General features: G+C 35.1%; 1 pseudogene; it reads right to left on the bottom strand.

Annotated features, from left to right (window-relative positions):
- Positions 1–905: 905 nt before the first annotated feature.
- Positions 906–1,914, bottom strand: LOC117704502 (olfactory receptor 5AK3-like; annotated as a pseudogene).
- Between the last annotated feature and the right edge of the window lie 14,508 nt (positions 1,915–16,422).

Genomic DNA, 16,422 nt, shown 5'->3' with positions numbered 1-16,422 from the left:
AATGCACAACTAATAAATTCTTGAGAAGAAATAAACATAGAAAGTATAATAATGAATATTTTGTCTTAACAAACATTAAATGGCTAGGGTTTTGTATATTTGTTTATGGCAAGCATATCATATAGTTTCATCAAGGTATCTCCTGAAAAACAATTTACTTTGAGTGACAATCTACTGTTTTGCAGTGGGGTTTTTCTACATATGGTCAGATCACTGATGTGAGGTACAATAAGGTACTACAGATTTTCTGCTAATGGTTGATTTTTGACTAAAGGGCTCTTTGGTTCCACTGGAATTCTCATTGAGTTTCTGTACTTTATAGTGACTTATCTAAATAAAAGAGATTCATATACCTTTTAAAGTGGATATTTACCAGTAAGTTTTTAGATGACTGCAGTTAAAAATTATCTCTGCTGGAGAAAAATAAGACACCAGTAGTTCCTTTCCCAAAGATGGGGATAATTAAGTTAAGAGGATGATCAATAACATAAATTAGTACTTTCAAGTATTTCAAGTATTACAAGGAAAGTAATAAATGTGTAAATACAGAGCAGAGATGATGGTTTGGATAAAAAAGACGTTTTATAGATAGGAAAGTTTTATTAACATTAAGATTGTTTGCAATAATTTGAACAGAATTGGCAATGGAAATGATTGTAGATAATTTAGAGAGCTGTTTAAAGAAGGAGTATATAATAATCATTAATTTTGATAATGACAGTGCACAAATAGGCATTTTCTATGTACTTACATACATTTGAAATAAGATTTTTTCTGATATACATTTACTCCTATGTATTTGAATAATCTCTGTGAATATTTCTCATCAGAAGTGTGAGATGTTTTCAAATATTCTAGGGATGAAAGAATCTCTGGACATGATTTCGAAGATCAGTGTGCTACAGTGATAGTTTGTGGACATTCTAGATGGATAGTAGTCTACTGAGTAATAAATATGTTGTACTGAATTTTAATAATTTAAATCCAATTTAAGGAACTTTTTCCCTGTGGCTTTTATAGCATCCTTGACCTCTTTATTTCTCAAGCTATAGATCAGAGGGTTCAGCATGGGAATCACAGTGCCATAAAACACAGAGGCCACATTCATATTCTCCTCAGAACTGTCTGAATGAGGCTGTAAGTACATGTAAGCAAGGGTTCCATAGAAAATGGTGACTACTGTCAGATGGGAGGCACATGTGGAGAAGGTTTTCTTCCTCCCTTCAGTAGAGAACATCTTTAGGATGGCAGCCATGATGTATATGTAGGATAAGATAACAACCATCACAGTGAATGTCAGGTTAAATCCAACAAAAATCAAAGTTATCATAAAATTAGTGTCATTGTTGTAGCATGAAAGAGTGACAATTGGAGGAATGTCGCAGAAAAAGTGATTGATTTTTGACTTACAGAAGGACAGTGAAAATGTAAATCCTGTGTGTACTGAAGAATTTATTGATCCCATGAGATAAGAAATAGCTACCAACTGAATACAAACTTGTCGAGACATGATTATAGGGTAGTGAAGGGGCTTACAGATTGCCACATACCGGTCCACTGCCATAACAGCGAGCAGATAACAGTCACTGGTTGCGAATATAGCATAAATATTAATTGTATTACACATCCCTTAAAAGTTATTGCTTTATCTTCTACCATGAAGTTCTGCAACATCTTGGGAGTGATGGCAGATGTGTAACAGATATCAACAAAAGCCAAATGTTGTAAGAAGAAGTACATGGGGGTCTGAAGTCTGGAATCAGTGTTGATGAGGAGGATCATCCCAGTGTTACCCACCATTGATGTCACATAGATAACAAGAAACACAATGAAGAGGACATATTGAATATCTCTCTGGACTCCAAATCCCAGTAGATAGAAGTCAGTGACTTCGGTGCCATTGTCTTGTGTCATAGCTCCCAAGTGTCTACAGGTGATCAAGAAAAGGAGCAAAATAAGAAAGAATCGTTCATCAGTTTTAAGAAAATTCTTATTTTTCACTTCATTCTTTACTTTGATATTCACAATAAAGACTTATAAATAAGTTTGTTGCTTTGCATGTGTATTTTAGTAATAGATTGATTTAAAAGTACAGAACACTTCATGGAAAAGTCAACTTTGAATATTCAACTATAAGAAACACAAATCTCATACTTTTCTACTTTATTACACAGGTGTTTGTATTTGTGTGTTGCAATACACAAATACAATTTTGACTGTCTCAAGAAGCCTATACATTTTTTACACATTTATTATTATTAGTTTATTAATTGTGCTTCAAACTCTTGAAATTATCAGAAAAGCCTTTTTTTGAGCCATCTATAAGGTGTACACAATTTTGGTAGCTTCAAGATGTTTTTGTACAACTTAGGTGATGACCTAACACTATAAGTTTGTGAAATGTTTCCAGAGGTGAGCTCTGGGGAACACTGAGTTTAAAGTAGTTCTCCTTCCAGCTGTGCTCTTCTTACATAGTAGTTGATGTGAGTAAGAATTCTTTTGGTTTATATCATTGAATTTTAGGGATTTTCTTTTTTATAAGTAGTTTATTTCTTAAAGATTTTAAAAGTTATTTTTAGTGTGTGTATGTGTATGTGTTTGTGTGTGTGAGGGAGAGAAAGAAAGAGAGAGAGAGAGAGAGAGAGAGAGAGAGAGAGAGAGAGAGAGAGAGCATATGTGGTACATGTGTGCCCACGGAAGTCACAGAAGGGTTTCAGACCCTTCTCACCAGACTTCTCACCAGAGAGTAATAAAAGCCAGAAGATCCTAGTCTGATATAATACAGACCCTAAAAGAATACAAAGGCCAGCCCAGACTACTATAAGCAACAAAACTCTCAATCACTATTGATGGAGAAACCAAGATATTCCATGAAAAAAACAAATTTACACATTATCTTCCCACAAATCCAACACTTCAAAGGATAATAGATGGAAAACTCCAAATCAAGGAGAAACTACTACCTAGAAAAAGCAAGGAACTAATCTTCCAACAATCCCAAAAGAAGATAGTTACACAAACATAATTCTGCCTCTAATAACAAAAATATCAGAAAAAAGCAATCATTTTTCCTTAATATCTCTTAACATCAATGAACTCAATTTTCCAATAAAAAGACAATCAGGCTGCATACATAAACAGGACCCAGAATTTTGCTGCATACAAAAAACCCACCTCTGTGACAAAGACAGATACTACCTTAGAGTAAAAGGATAGAACACAATCTTCCAAGCAAATGGTCCCAAGAAACAAGCTGGAGTAATGATTCTAATATCAAATAAAATCGATTTTCAACCAAAAGTAATCAAAAAAGATAAAGAAGGACAGTTCATACTCATCAAAGAAAAAATGTACCAAGATGAACTCTCAATTCTGAACATCTATACCCCAAATGCAAGGGCACCACATACATAAAAGAAACTTTATTAAAGCTCAAAGCACACATTGTACCTCACACAATAATAGGGGGGATTTCAGCACCCCACTCTCAGCAATGGACAGATCATGGAAACAGAAACTAAACAGAGACACAAAGAAACCAACAGAAGTTATAAACCAAATGGATTTAACTGATATCTATAGAACATTTCATCCTAAAAAAAAAAAAGAATATACCTTCTTCTCAGCACCTCATGGTACCTTCTCCAAAATAGACCATATAATTGGTCACAAAACAGGCCTCAACAGATACAAAAAGATTGAAATAATCTCTTGCATCCTATCAGATCACCATGGTCTAAGGCTGGTCTTTAATAATGACAAAAACAATGGAAAGCCCACATGCACATGGAAAATAAACAACGCTCTACTCAAGGATGACTTGGTCAAAGAAGAAATAAAAAAAGAAATTAAAGACTTTTTAGAATTTATCAAAAATGAGGACACATCATACCAAAACTTGTGGGACTCCATGAAAGCAGTACTAAGAAAAAAAAAACTCATAGCTCTAAGTGCCTACAAAAAGAAACTGGAGAGAGCATACACTAACAACCTGACAGCACACCTGAAAGCTTTAGAACAAAAAGAAGCAAATATACCCAAGAGGAGTAGACAGCAGGAAATAATCAAACTCAGAGCTGAAATCAAACAAGTAGAAACAGAAAGAACTATACAAAATATCAACAAAACCAGGAGCTGGTTCTTTGAGAAAATCAACAAGATAGATAAACTCTTAGCCAGACTAACCAAAGGGCAGAGAGACACTATCCAAATTAATAAAAATCAGAACTGAAAAGCTAGACATAACAACAAAAACTGAGGAAATTTTTAAAAATTAGCACATCTTACTATAAAGGCCTATACTCAACAAAATTGGAAAATCTGGATGAAATGGACAATTTTCTAGACAGATACCAGGTACCAAAATTAAATCAGAAGCAGATAAACCATCTAAACAGTTCCACAGCCCCTAAAGAAAAAGATGCAGTCATTAAAAGTCTCCCAACCAAATCAAAGTCTGGGACCAGATGGTTTTAGTGCAGAAATCTATCAGACCTTCAAGAAAGACCTGATACCAACTCTCTTCAAACTATTCCACAGAATAGAAACAGAAGGAACAATACCCAATTCGTCCTATGAAGCTACAATTATACTCATACCTAAACCTCACAAAGAGCCAACAAAAAAGAGAACTTCAGACCAATTCTCTTATGAATATTGATGCAAAAATACTCAAAATTTTCTTGCAAACTAAATCCAAGAACACATCAAAACAATCATCCATCATGATCAAGTAGTCTTTATCCCAGGAATGCAGGGATGGTTCAATATTTGGAAATCCATCAATGTAATCCACTATATAAACAAACTCAAAGAAAAAAAACCACATGATTATCTCACTAGATGCTGAGAAAGCATTTGACAAAATTCAACATCCCTTCATGTTAAAAGACATGGAAAAGATCAGGAATTCAAGGCCCATACCTAAACATAGTAAAAGCAATATACAGCAAGCCAGTAGCCACCATCAAACTAATTAAAGAGAAACTTGAAGCAACTTGAAGATCAGGGACTAGACAAGGCTGCCCACTCTCACCATGCCTATTCAATATAGTACTGGAAGTCCTAGCCAGAGCAATTAGACAAAAAAGAAGAAGTCAAAGGGATACAAATAGGAAAGGAGGGAAGTCAAAATTTCACTATTTGCACATGATATGATAGTATCTTTAAGTGACCCTAAAACTTCCACCAGAGAACTCCTAAAACTGATGAACAACTTCAGCAAAGTGGCTGGATATAAAATCAACTCAAATAATCAGTAGCCTTCCTCTACTCAAGGGATAAAGAGGCTGAGAAAGAAAGTAGAAAAATGACACTCTTCACAATAGTCACAAATAATATAAAATATCTTGGAGTGAATCTAACCAAGCAAGTGAAAGATCTGTATGACAAGAACTTCAAGTCTCTGAAGAAAGAAATCGAAGATCTCAGAAGATGTAAAGATCTCCCATGCTCCTGGATTGGCAGGATTAACTTAGTAAAAATGGCCATCTTACCAAAAGCAATCTATAGATTCAATGCAATCCCCATCAAAATTCCAAATCAATTCTTCATAGAGATAGAAAGAGCAATTTACAAATTCATTTGGAATAACAAAAAACCCAGGATAGAGAGAACTATTCTCAACAATAAAAAAACTTCTGGGAGAATCACCATCTCTGACCTCAAACTCTACTACAGAGCAGTAGTGATAAAAACTGCATGTTATTAATACAGGGACAAGCAGGAAGATCAATAGAATAGAATTGAAGATCCAGAAATGATCCCATACACCTATGAACACTTGATCTTTGACAAAGGAGCTAAAGCCATCCAGTGGGGAAAAAACAGCATTTTCAACAAATGGTGCTGGTTTAACGGGAGGTCAACATGTAGAAGAATGCAAATCAATTCATTCTTATCCCCTTGTACAAAGCTCAAGCCCAAGTGAATGAAGGACCTTCACATAAAACCAGATACACTGAAACTAATAGAAGAGAAGGTGGGGAAGACCCTTGAATACCGAGGCACAGGGAAAAGTTCCTGAACAGAACACCAATGGCTTATGCTCTAAGATTAAAAATTGACAAATGGGACCTCATAAAATTGCAAAGCTTTTGTAAGACAAAGGACACTGTCAATAGGAAAAAGGCAACCAACAGACTGGGAAAAGATCATTACCAATCCTACATCCAATAGACGGCTAATATCCAATATATACAAAGAATTCATGAAATTAGACTCCAGACAACTAAATAACCCTATTAAAAATGGGGTACAGAACTAAACAAAGAATTCTCAACTGAGGAAACTCGAATGACTGAGAAGCACCTTTAGAAATGCTCAAGATCCTTAGTCATCAGGGAAATGCAAATAAAAACAACCCTGAGATACCACCTCATACCAATCAAAATGGCTAAGGTCAAAATCTCAGGTGATAGTAGATGCTGGCGAGGATGTGGAGAAAGAGAAACACTCCTCCATTGTTGGTTGGGTTGCAAGCTGGTACAACCACTTTGGAAATCAGTCGGGTGGTTTCTCAGAAAATTGGACATAGCATTACCTGAGGACCCAGCTATACAATTCCTGGATATATACCCAGAAGATGCTCCAACATATAACAAGGACATATGTTCCACTATGTTCATAGCAGCCTTATTTATAATAGCCAGAAGCTAGAAAGCACCCAGATGTCCTTCAACAGTGTAATGGATTCAAAAAAATGTGGTACATTTACACAATGGAGTATTACTCAGCTATTAAAAACAATGAATTCGAGAAATTCTTAGGTAATTGGATGGAACTAGAAAATATCATCCTGAGTGAGGTAACCCAATCACAAAAGAACACACATGATATTTACTCACTGATAAGTGTATTAGCCCAAAAGCTTGAAATAGCCAAGATTCAACTCACAGACCACATGAAGCTCATGAAGAAGGAAGAGCAAGTGTTGATGTCTCGGTCCTCTCAAGGGAGCAAATATGGAGACGAAGTGTGGGACAGAAACTGAAGGAGAAGCCGTCGGGAGACCATTCCACCTGAGTATCCATGAATGTGCAGTCACTAAAAGTAGACGATGATGTGAATGTCAGGAAGTGTATGGTGACAAGAGCCTGATATAGCTGTCTCCTTAGAGGTCTACCAGATTCTGACATATTCAAATGCAGATGCTCACAGCTAAGCACTGATCTGATCAAGGGGTTCCCAATGGAGGAGTTAGAGAGAAAACTGAAGGAGCTGAAAGAGTTTGTGGCCCCATGAGAAGAGCTACAATACCAGCCAACCAGAGCTCCCCAGGATCTAAAGGACCAGCCTGGGAGCACATAGACAAGGACCCATGCATGACTCTATCTGTATATGTAGGGGAGGATGGCCTTGTCAAGCACAGGTAGGAAAGGAAATCCTTGGTCCCATGAAGGCTGAACACCGAGTGGGGGGTGTAATTCGAGGTTGGGGAGGTGGGAGTGGGGAGGTAGGTGGGGGAAAATCCTCTTAGAAGCAGGAGAAGGGAGCATGGGATAGGGGGTTCCTGTGTGGTGGGGGAAATGCAGTGAGGGGATAAAATCAGAAATGTAAATATAATATCCAATTAAAACAAAAAGAAAAAAATGGTAAGAAAAGAAGCACACTAGAGCTCATTTAAGCCAAAGCTGAGCTAGTCCAAGTCATTGGCCAACAAAAATTGCACATATTTTGAGAACTTTCTGGCTTGTTTCTACTTCCTAATAAAGGACTAACATTTTTGTATAAGGTATCCTATTGCTGTATATCCAAGCCAGACCCCAGGGAGCAAAAACTGACCATATCCGCCAATAAATAAAACTAGAAAACCACAGAAGCAATCCATCATAAGGTGAAATGATACACCTGAGCTGAGCCTAGTAAAACCAGAAGGTGAAAGAACTGGGATTCATACATAGACGAATAAAGTTCTGATTTACTGTCAATCTACTCTTGACAAAGTAAACAATGTTCACAAGTCAGTGTGTACCCTTTTTGTGTTTCCATAGAGTTCTAAAAAATGTATATATATGTAGGTCTTATTCAAATATACTTTTACTCTTTTTAAATATGTAATAAGTAGAGCAGGATGATTTACAATTTGATTTTTTGTAACTGTAACAATATAAAATCTCTAAATGTTATTTCATTTATAAACTTGACAGTATTCATTTTTAAAAGAGATATTTTCTTAATCATTAAGAATCTTAAGTACCCACTCAGATGCTAGAAATTTGAGTTGTTTCTTCCAGTTTTCATTTTTCTACAAATACTACTGCACTGTTGTAACTTTAGACACTGGCACTTACATATATGGGACACAGATATCTAAAAGAAAGCTTTCTGGAGAAAAACTCATGTAAATCTAGGATTCTCAATAGAAACTACCAAAAGTCTTTATGGATTTGGATGGTATCATCCATCATCTAGAAACTGTTATTTATATGGTCAAGCAAGAAGCTCACAAATCATCATTAAAGGAAATAAATAAATAACCTTTAATGTTTCATGTAAGGTGGGACATATTGCATGGCCAACTAATCATTCTTTCTTATTTTATTTAAAACAAAACAAAAATTGCTCCCAGTCTGCACCTACACCTGAAACAGTTGCAGATCAGTGCACCTCAGAGAAACCATTAGCAAAACTAACTAACAGGCACAGAGACAGTATCCAAATTAACTAAATCATAAATAAAAGCGGGAGACATAAGAACAGAAACTGAGTAAATTCAAAACACCTTTAGGTCTTAAATCAAAAGGCTCTACTCCTTAAACTGGAAAAATCTAAATGACATGGATGGATTTCTAGACAGATACCATGTACCAAAGTTAAATCAAGATCAGGTAAACTATTTAAACAGTCTCATAATGCCTAAGGAAATAGAATAAATTTTTAAAACCCTCCCAACCAAAAATAAAAGCCCAGGGCTAGACAAATTAGTGCAGAATTATACCAGACTTTCAAATTAGAGCTAATACCAATACTCCTTAAAATAGAAAAGAAGAAACATGATCTAATCTATTCTATGAGGCCACAGTTACCCTGATAACTAAACCACATAAAGATTCAACAATGGAGAACTTCAGACCCATTTTGCTTATGAACTGCAGTGCAAAAATACACAATCAATTCTCACAAGCTGAATCCAAGAACACATCAAAAACATCATTCACCACAATCAAGTTGGCTTCATCCAACTTGTATTGTATGTATAATATAATTGAATTGAGACCTATAGTTTACATGCTTGAACATTTAATGCTTTTACGTATTATATTTTGACTCTTAATTTTTTATAAAATTCATCTTGTTGGTTAATTTTTAAAGAGTATGAGAGAAAATAAAATTAAAGAACATAGTTTTAATTTAAGCTGATCAAGCCATTGTTGCTCTCTTAAAAGTAGTTTTGGACTGCTAAGTTTCTTGGGTGTATAATCAAGACTATGGAGGTTTTTCTTTCATAGAGTGGTAGCTCCAATAAATTCCTTAATAAAACATAAATACATTTAAAAGTACTCTTTGTAAATGATATATCTTTTATATCAATGTAGTATCAGACAAAGAATTTAAGAGTTGTCAATATTATGAGATGCATTTAAAATACCAATAAAATGCTTTGTAATCTATGAAAAATATGAGTCCTATTGGTTGTTAATCACCCTAACTATTGTGGCATTTCCCAAGGAGAGTAGATACTTTGGAGGACACTCATTCAGGTTGCATATTAAAATGGCTCAATTAAGAGAAAAAGCAACTTTAAGATAAAATAAACTATCGAGATTCTTTAGCCTGTATCTGTCCAGATCCAGAAGCTGCCTGCTTGTCTCTTAGGCCTGGCCAAAAGCAGGGAATTGTCAGCATATGTCCAGCCTGAACAAAGCTGTTTATGATGCTGCCAGAAACCCTGGAGGACAAAATAGTTGGTACCCCTGGCTGTGAGCCAACTTCTTAAATATTCATGTTAACTCAATGCCTTAACCTTCTAGTGAATTCCATCAGTAAGAAAACCTTTACCTCCTGTCCTTTAAGATCTTGCTATAATTCCCTCCATATCTGAGTTCCATTAACAAATGCAGTGGATCAATTGACATGTTATTTAGATTTTATTTTCTTGGAATTCTAAAAAAAATGTTGTTTTAGGATAGTGTGGAGCAATACTTAGAGGCAAATCTACTGTTACCTTATCAGGCACTGTTCACTCATATGTTCAGATCAGTAAATTAATGTTCTAGACTCAACACGTGTATTATTGTTACAGGCATTTAAAAAAAAATTGTGTCCTTTGATATTTAGTACATGGCAGGTTTAGTTATTAAATTTCTAAGTCAGAGATTAAATTTTACTATTATAATTGAAAAAGTGAGCACCTTTATAAATTCAGTAAAATTTAAATGGTGGCAGATATTACACAAGGTGAATTAGCTTCGTTTCTGATTTTTTTGATTTGTGTGTACTTGTTCTCACATACATAATTACTTCTTCCCTAAAATCAGTTTTAATACTACAAATCTTTTGTTCGATGAGGAATCCCTTCCAGTACCTACTAGAAATGACCGGTTATTATACATACACTAATAATTCATAATGTGTTTCTGTCACATATTCAGATTATTTGTAGTACAAGGACAAGAATTGGGTCAGTTTTAGGAGAGAGAGTAAGTTAAACATCAATCCATTAAGAAAATATGATAGGCTTTCCTCTTTCACATCCAATTAAAGATTTGTGTTTTAAAACTGTATTAATAATATAAATTAATAGTCAATAGTAGACTACAGTTCAATTATTCAGCTAATACAAACTGAATGATAGAAATGTTTGTGCACATACATGAAAGCATAACAAGAAAAACTGTAACTTATTACATTAAAAAATTTACATACTACTACATAAAACTTGAAAACTAATGAAACAGTTTCTGCTGAGTTTCAAATAATAAAATATTTACCTATAAATTCTGAGCGCCTTTACCTTGACCCAAATAGTTTGTATTCACTTAGTCTTGTCTTGCTAAGTGTATATCAATCTATACTTCAGAATGAGCTAGCTTGAAGGGTTTTCTCACAGCTTTCTACACATCTTTATTCCTCAGATTATAGTCCATGGTATCCAACATGGAAAATAAAACAGTCTGTCTCTCTTCAGGGAGTAGCTGGAACTTGGGCAACAGTAAATGTGGAGAATGAAGTCACAATACAAGGTCGCAGAGATAAGGTGTGAGAAGCAGGTGGAAAGAGCCTTGAAGTGGCTCTTGGTGGATTGAATCCTCAAAGTGGCAGCAATGATAAAGAGATAAAAAACCAAGTTAACAGGGTAAGAGTAATGACACAAGACACCAGGAGGAAGTACAGCACAGATTGGTAAATCTCCTTGACTTCACATGCCAACCTCACCAGACATCACAGAAAAAGTCATCAAAGACACTGTCACCATAAAAGTTCAACATGATTGTGTTGCTTGATAATATTATTTATTGCACTGACAAATCCTCCTTATAGAAATATACAAGTAAATAGGTGCATAACTTATTTGGCATAGCTTGAGCACAAAGCAGAGGATTAGAGATGGTGGCATAGCAACCATGGCACCCAGCAGGTAGCCTTGGCTATCAGCCAATCCAGTGGAAAAGAACTAAATCAGGAATCTAGCAATGAGATGCTTTTGTCTTCAGAGATGCAGGTCACTAGGATCTTAGGAATATAGACAGAGGAATACTTAAGTCTCAGAAAAGACTGGTGTCATAGGATCCAGAGACACACCACCCTGGCCTGGAGCATAGAATGTGTCACTTTGGATTTGGCCTGAGAATTGTGGAAGGTAAAGGTGGCATAGGGACTTGGAAGCTCAGCAGACTGAAGGTTCACATTTGATTCTGATTATAAGACCTAAGGGTTTTGAGTAAGAACATTTCTCATCTGATTTCTGGTATAAAATAACTTTGAAGATCATGATGAGAGAACATGTCACAAGGTAAAAGCCAGGCAGTGCTATCTGTTAAATGAAGAGGTGATAATTAAACTCTTTCAAGTTTCCCTGTAGAAGACACAAGTGCTCTCACTCTCCAAACATGAAAATATGCTTCCTTCTTGGTGTAAATCATATAATTACACACAAAATATCATCTTCATTGCTATTCCAAGAGCCTCTCAATTGACTGCCCACATTCAAATTAGTTAGTGATTCTGACATATTCAATTATACTACTTTACAGAGGCTTGATTTCTCTCAGGAAAATAAATCCTTTGCACACTGAAAGGCAACAGAAAGTTATACAATCCTTAAATGCACCAATTGGTAAATTATTATAAGACTAAAGAAAATTAGAGCATATTATTCCTATCCATTTGAGTTTTAATGTCTATCCTCTCAAATCTGCCTGTCCTTCTATCCTTCTCTGTGTCTAATAATTGTTGCTTTACATTTAAATCAACTTATTTCCCAGTACAGTCTTTATTTTAGAATTATATAAATAGAAAGCAAAGAAAAATGCATGATTTGCATGTTAGAGATAAATTTCACTTAGTCTCCAATATGATTTTCCCAAAAAAATAATTCTGCTACATTTTATTTATCTTTTGGACATCAAGGTGGTTGTAGTAAATAATATTATTTTATAAGAAACCCTGTGTCTGGGTCATCCAGCTTTTGGTTTCTAGTCCCCAAGACAAGGTCAGGGGTGAAATATAGGCATGGGTTTCAAGCTGGTCCAGTGATTGATCTGCCACTCCCACAATTCCTGTGCCACTTTTACCACAGCACATTATGCTGACAGGACAAATTGTTAGCTGAAGGTTTGTTTTTATGTACCAAACCCTCCACTGGAAGTCTTTCCTGGTTTTAGGAGATTGCTGGTTCAGCCTCTGTCTTCCTACTACTAGGAGTCTTATCTACGTTCATTCCAATAGATTCCTGAGAGTTTCCATTGCACTAGGTTTCTTCCTCATCCACAAATAGTCCCCCAATTCGAGTTGTCTCTCCCAGATATCCCTCCATCCATTTCCCACCTGTGCCTTCCTGTTTCTGTCCCACCTGCCCCACGGCCACTGGCAGCAAATACAACTAGCAATAAACAAAGAAACAAATAAAATGATGCTTAAAGATATACTACTTTACACATAGCTTGTTGCCTAACCCAATTGTCATCAGAGTGGCTTCATCCAGCAACTGAAGGAAACAGAAGCAAAGACCTACATCTAATCACTAGACGGAGTAGATACTCATGCTGAAGAGGTGGAGGAAGACTTGTGTGAGGCCAAGGGGTCAAAGACACCAGAAAACGAAAAGAATCAATTAGCCTGGACTCATAGGGATCACTGAGATTCAATGTCCACTCAAGGAGCCTGAATAGGTCTAACCTACGCTCTCTATAAATATGTTATATTTGTATGACTTGTTTTGGTTGGATGCCTAACATAGTGAACAGGGCCTATTTCTGATGCTTTTGTTTTTCTGCTTTTGGGATCTTTGGGTTTTTTACTGGATTACCTTATTTAGCCTTAATATGAAGGGATGTCATTAATCTTATTGCAACATGTGCCATGTTTGGTTGATATCACTGAGATGCCTGCCTTTTCTGAAGGAAGGAGATGGGAGGAATGGGGGAAGTGTGGTGGGATAGAGAGGAGAAACTGTGATCCAGTTGTAATATATGAAAGAATAAATTAATTTTAAAAAAAGTAAAAAAGAAATCATGTCTTGAAAAACCAAAAAATAAATAAATAATTACTGTAATTTTTGTACATGTAATTGCCAAAAGAGAATAGATCCCATGTGTTTTCAAAACAATGGGTAACTATTTTAATTAGCTTGATTGAATATATTTATAATATATATATGAAAATATCACATTGTATATAATATTGCCATTTTGTATGAGTCTGGAAATACACAAGTGTTCTAGCAATGAGCTATCCCCATTTATTTACCCCTTTATTTATTATCTATAGCCTAATAAATCTAGCAACAAAAATTTGTTAACAATTTCCTTATGGACCTTATCTCTGGGGCTGCTGATTCCTTGAGGGAGTTGACACTAATTTATTTCCAGTCTTTAGAATACACTCTTCTGCATCATATGCAGGATTAAATGAGTGAGTGTCTTAATAAGGTTCAGTTTCAAGATGCTATTACATAGTCTTTATCCTTCTGGACAACCAGCACAGCTGAAGAGAACGGGTATATATTTTCAGTGTAATTCATTCTCATATAAAGAATTATAATTTTGATAATTCTCCATTATATGGGCATGTAGTTTGTGGTGAGTTTCTTCTGAGATATGGTCTATTTGATATGTAAATACTTTCAGGGGCAAGGTAACTATATTTAATTCAATGACCTGGGAAAATACCATTTGTGAGCTAACCATGAAAAATAAATTAGGCAATGGTTGGCTATTTCACCCTTGGCTTTTGCTTTAAATGGCTTGATTAGAATGCATATTATACCAGATTTCTGTTGAGGTCGATGATATGGAATTTAACATAGGACTAGTGCAATGTGAAGAAACATTTATTGGCTAACCAACCCTTCCACCTGAGAAGTCTTGTTTTCCGTGGGTTCTAATTTATTCACACATTCTTAGTATCTTCAATTTTAATTAGAAAACAAGCACACATCTGAATCAGCTCACTTAAACTTTCAGTCTGCTAGTACCCAAAGTGAGACTGGAAAACATAAAGTCTATTGGGTTTTTACACAGCCAGAATATCATTTCACACAGCATTTCGTGTTCAACACAGGGTTTAAAAAAATAATAATTGTCATAAAAATCTTTATGCATTTAACATCTCTAATGGAGGCAATTATATGAGCCATGGTTTATAGCATTCTCATTTGCCTCATTTTTTTGTAATGTTAATGGTGGCACTTAAAATTATTTGTTCCCCTTTTTGATCTAATAACAAAATGTAAATAACTAGAAATAAGCTGCTATGCTTAGAAAGTATAAAAAATTTGAAACCTTTTAAACACTAAGATAGTTTTCTGACCAACCTCAATCATACCCCTCCAGGTGTCTCATCTCCCCTCCCATTGCCTTTGAAACTGGAAGTATTGGAAACTTTTCTCTTTACGAGCTTTCAGTACATCAAAACAGTTTCCACTTTTCCTACCAGAGACAAAGTCAGTAGACACCTACCACAAGTTTCAGGAAATGCAACTCGAGGTCATAGTAGACCCTACGGAGTACTGCAACTTGAGATCATTTTTGTACAGTTTTTTAAATAGCTTATGATTGTTTCAACTGCATGTTCCTCTTCCCTTGTTCTATTGCACACTTCTTTCTTTACATGCACTGCTCTTTCATATGACATTTTTTTGCTAAATAAATGCTGAAATTAGAAAAAAATCACAGGTACTCAGAAACAAAAAGAATGAAGTTATGTCCTTGGCATTGCTTCTCTAATTTTTATCAGTGGAAATACATTATGTGACTGACTGGTCCACATCATGATCAATAATGATATCGGAAACAGCCTGTTTATATCATTTTTTAATCATTTTATCACAAGGGGAGATTTGTTAAAGAAAAGAAAAAGAAAACAGAGCTACACATGTGCGCATCCAAGTAGATAAATGCTAGACATTTCTTCCATCTTCACAATATCACTGGCAAGTAAAAAGCCATTTCACTAAAGTCACAATCTATATGATGCTTTGGACCTGGCTTTTTTTCTACTCAATGAAATGTTTTTGATATTTATTTGTGTTGTTGCCTGTATCATACTTGAATATTCCACCAACCTAAGGAAATTTTGATCATTTCACATTCTTAGCTACTATGAGTGAAGCTTCAGTGAACAATTATGATATGGATATGTTATTTCTCTTGGATAAATGTGAACTGTCTATGTCTATTTTTAAATCATTTGTTTTGTAGAAAGACCTTATAAGCAATCAATATTTGAGAATGGGGCCTTTGCTGAGCCACACAATATATGATGACTTAGCTATGATGTGAAGTACTTAGATCAGTAAGAGATGTGTGACAGAAAGTGTACTGTGTAGTTGATACATCTTATTCAAAAGGTTCAGCTCTTTTTCTTAGTATACCATTCTATAGCATAGACATTGTAAATTATATTATGGACAGCATGGAGACTAGGTTGTGTAAGGAAGGAATGAAGATGATACATACAACAATTGCCTGTGATTAAGCTGGTTAAATAATCTAAATTCACTGAGTCGTGCAATTATTTTTTTAATGTTTTCATTTTTATGTTTTCAATGTTTCTTAAAATATTCTTAGTTCATAAACAGCTGTTTTGAGTCACATATGCTAAGCTTGAAGTTAGAAAATTTATATGACATAATATCCAAAGTTCATACTGTAGGTCTAAAATTCACGTTTAAAAAAAAAAATAAGAGGAAACCAAAGAATGCAGTGAGGTTTGTTACAGACTCAAAGGTGCCCAAGCTCTGAAAACAGCATTCCTAATGAC

Source organism: Arvicanthis niloticus, chromosome 2 (genome assembly GCF_011762505.2).
Source record: "Arvicanthis niloticus isolate mArvNil1 chromosome 2, mArvNil1.pat.X, whole genome shotgun sequence".
Lineage (NCBI taxonomy): Eukaryota > Metazoa > Chordata > Mammalia > Rodentia > Muridae > Arvicanthis > Arvicanthis niloticus.
Note: the sequence above shows the minus strand (reverse complement) of the source record. Positions and strands in the feature narration are given on the sequence as shown.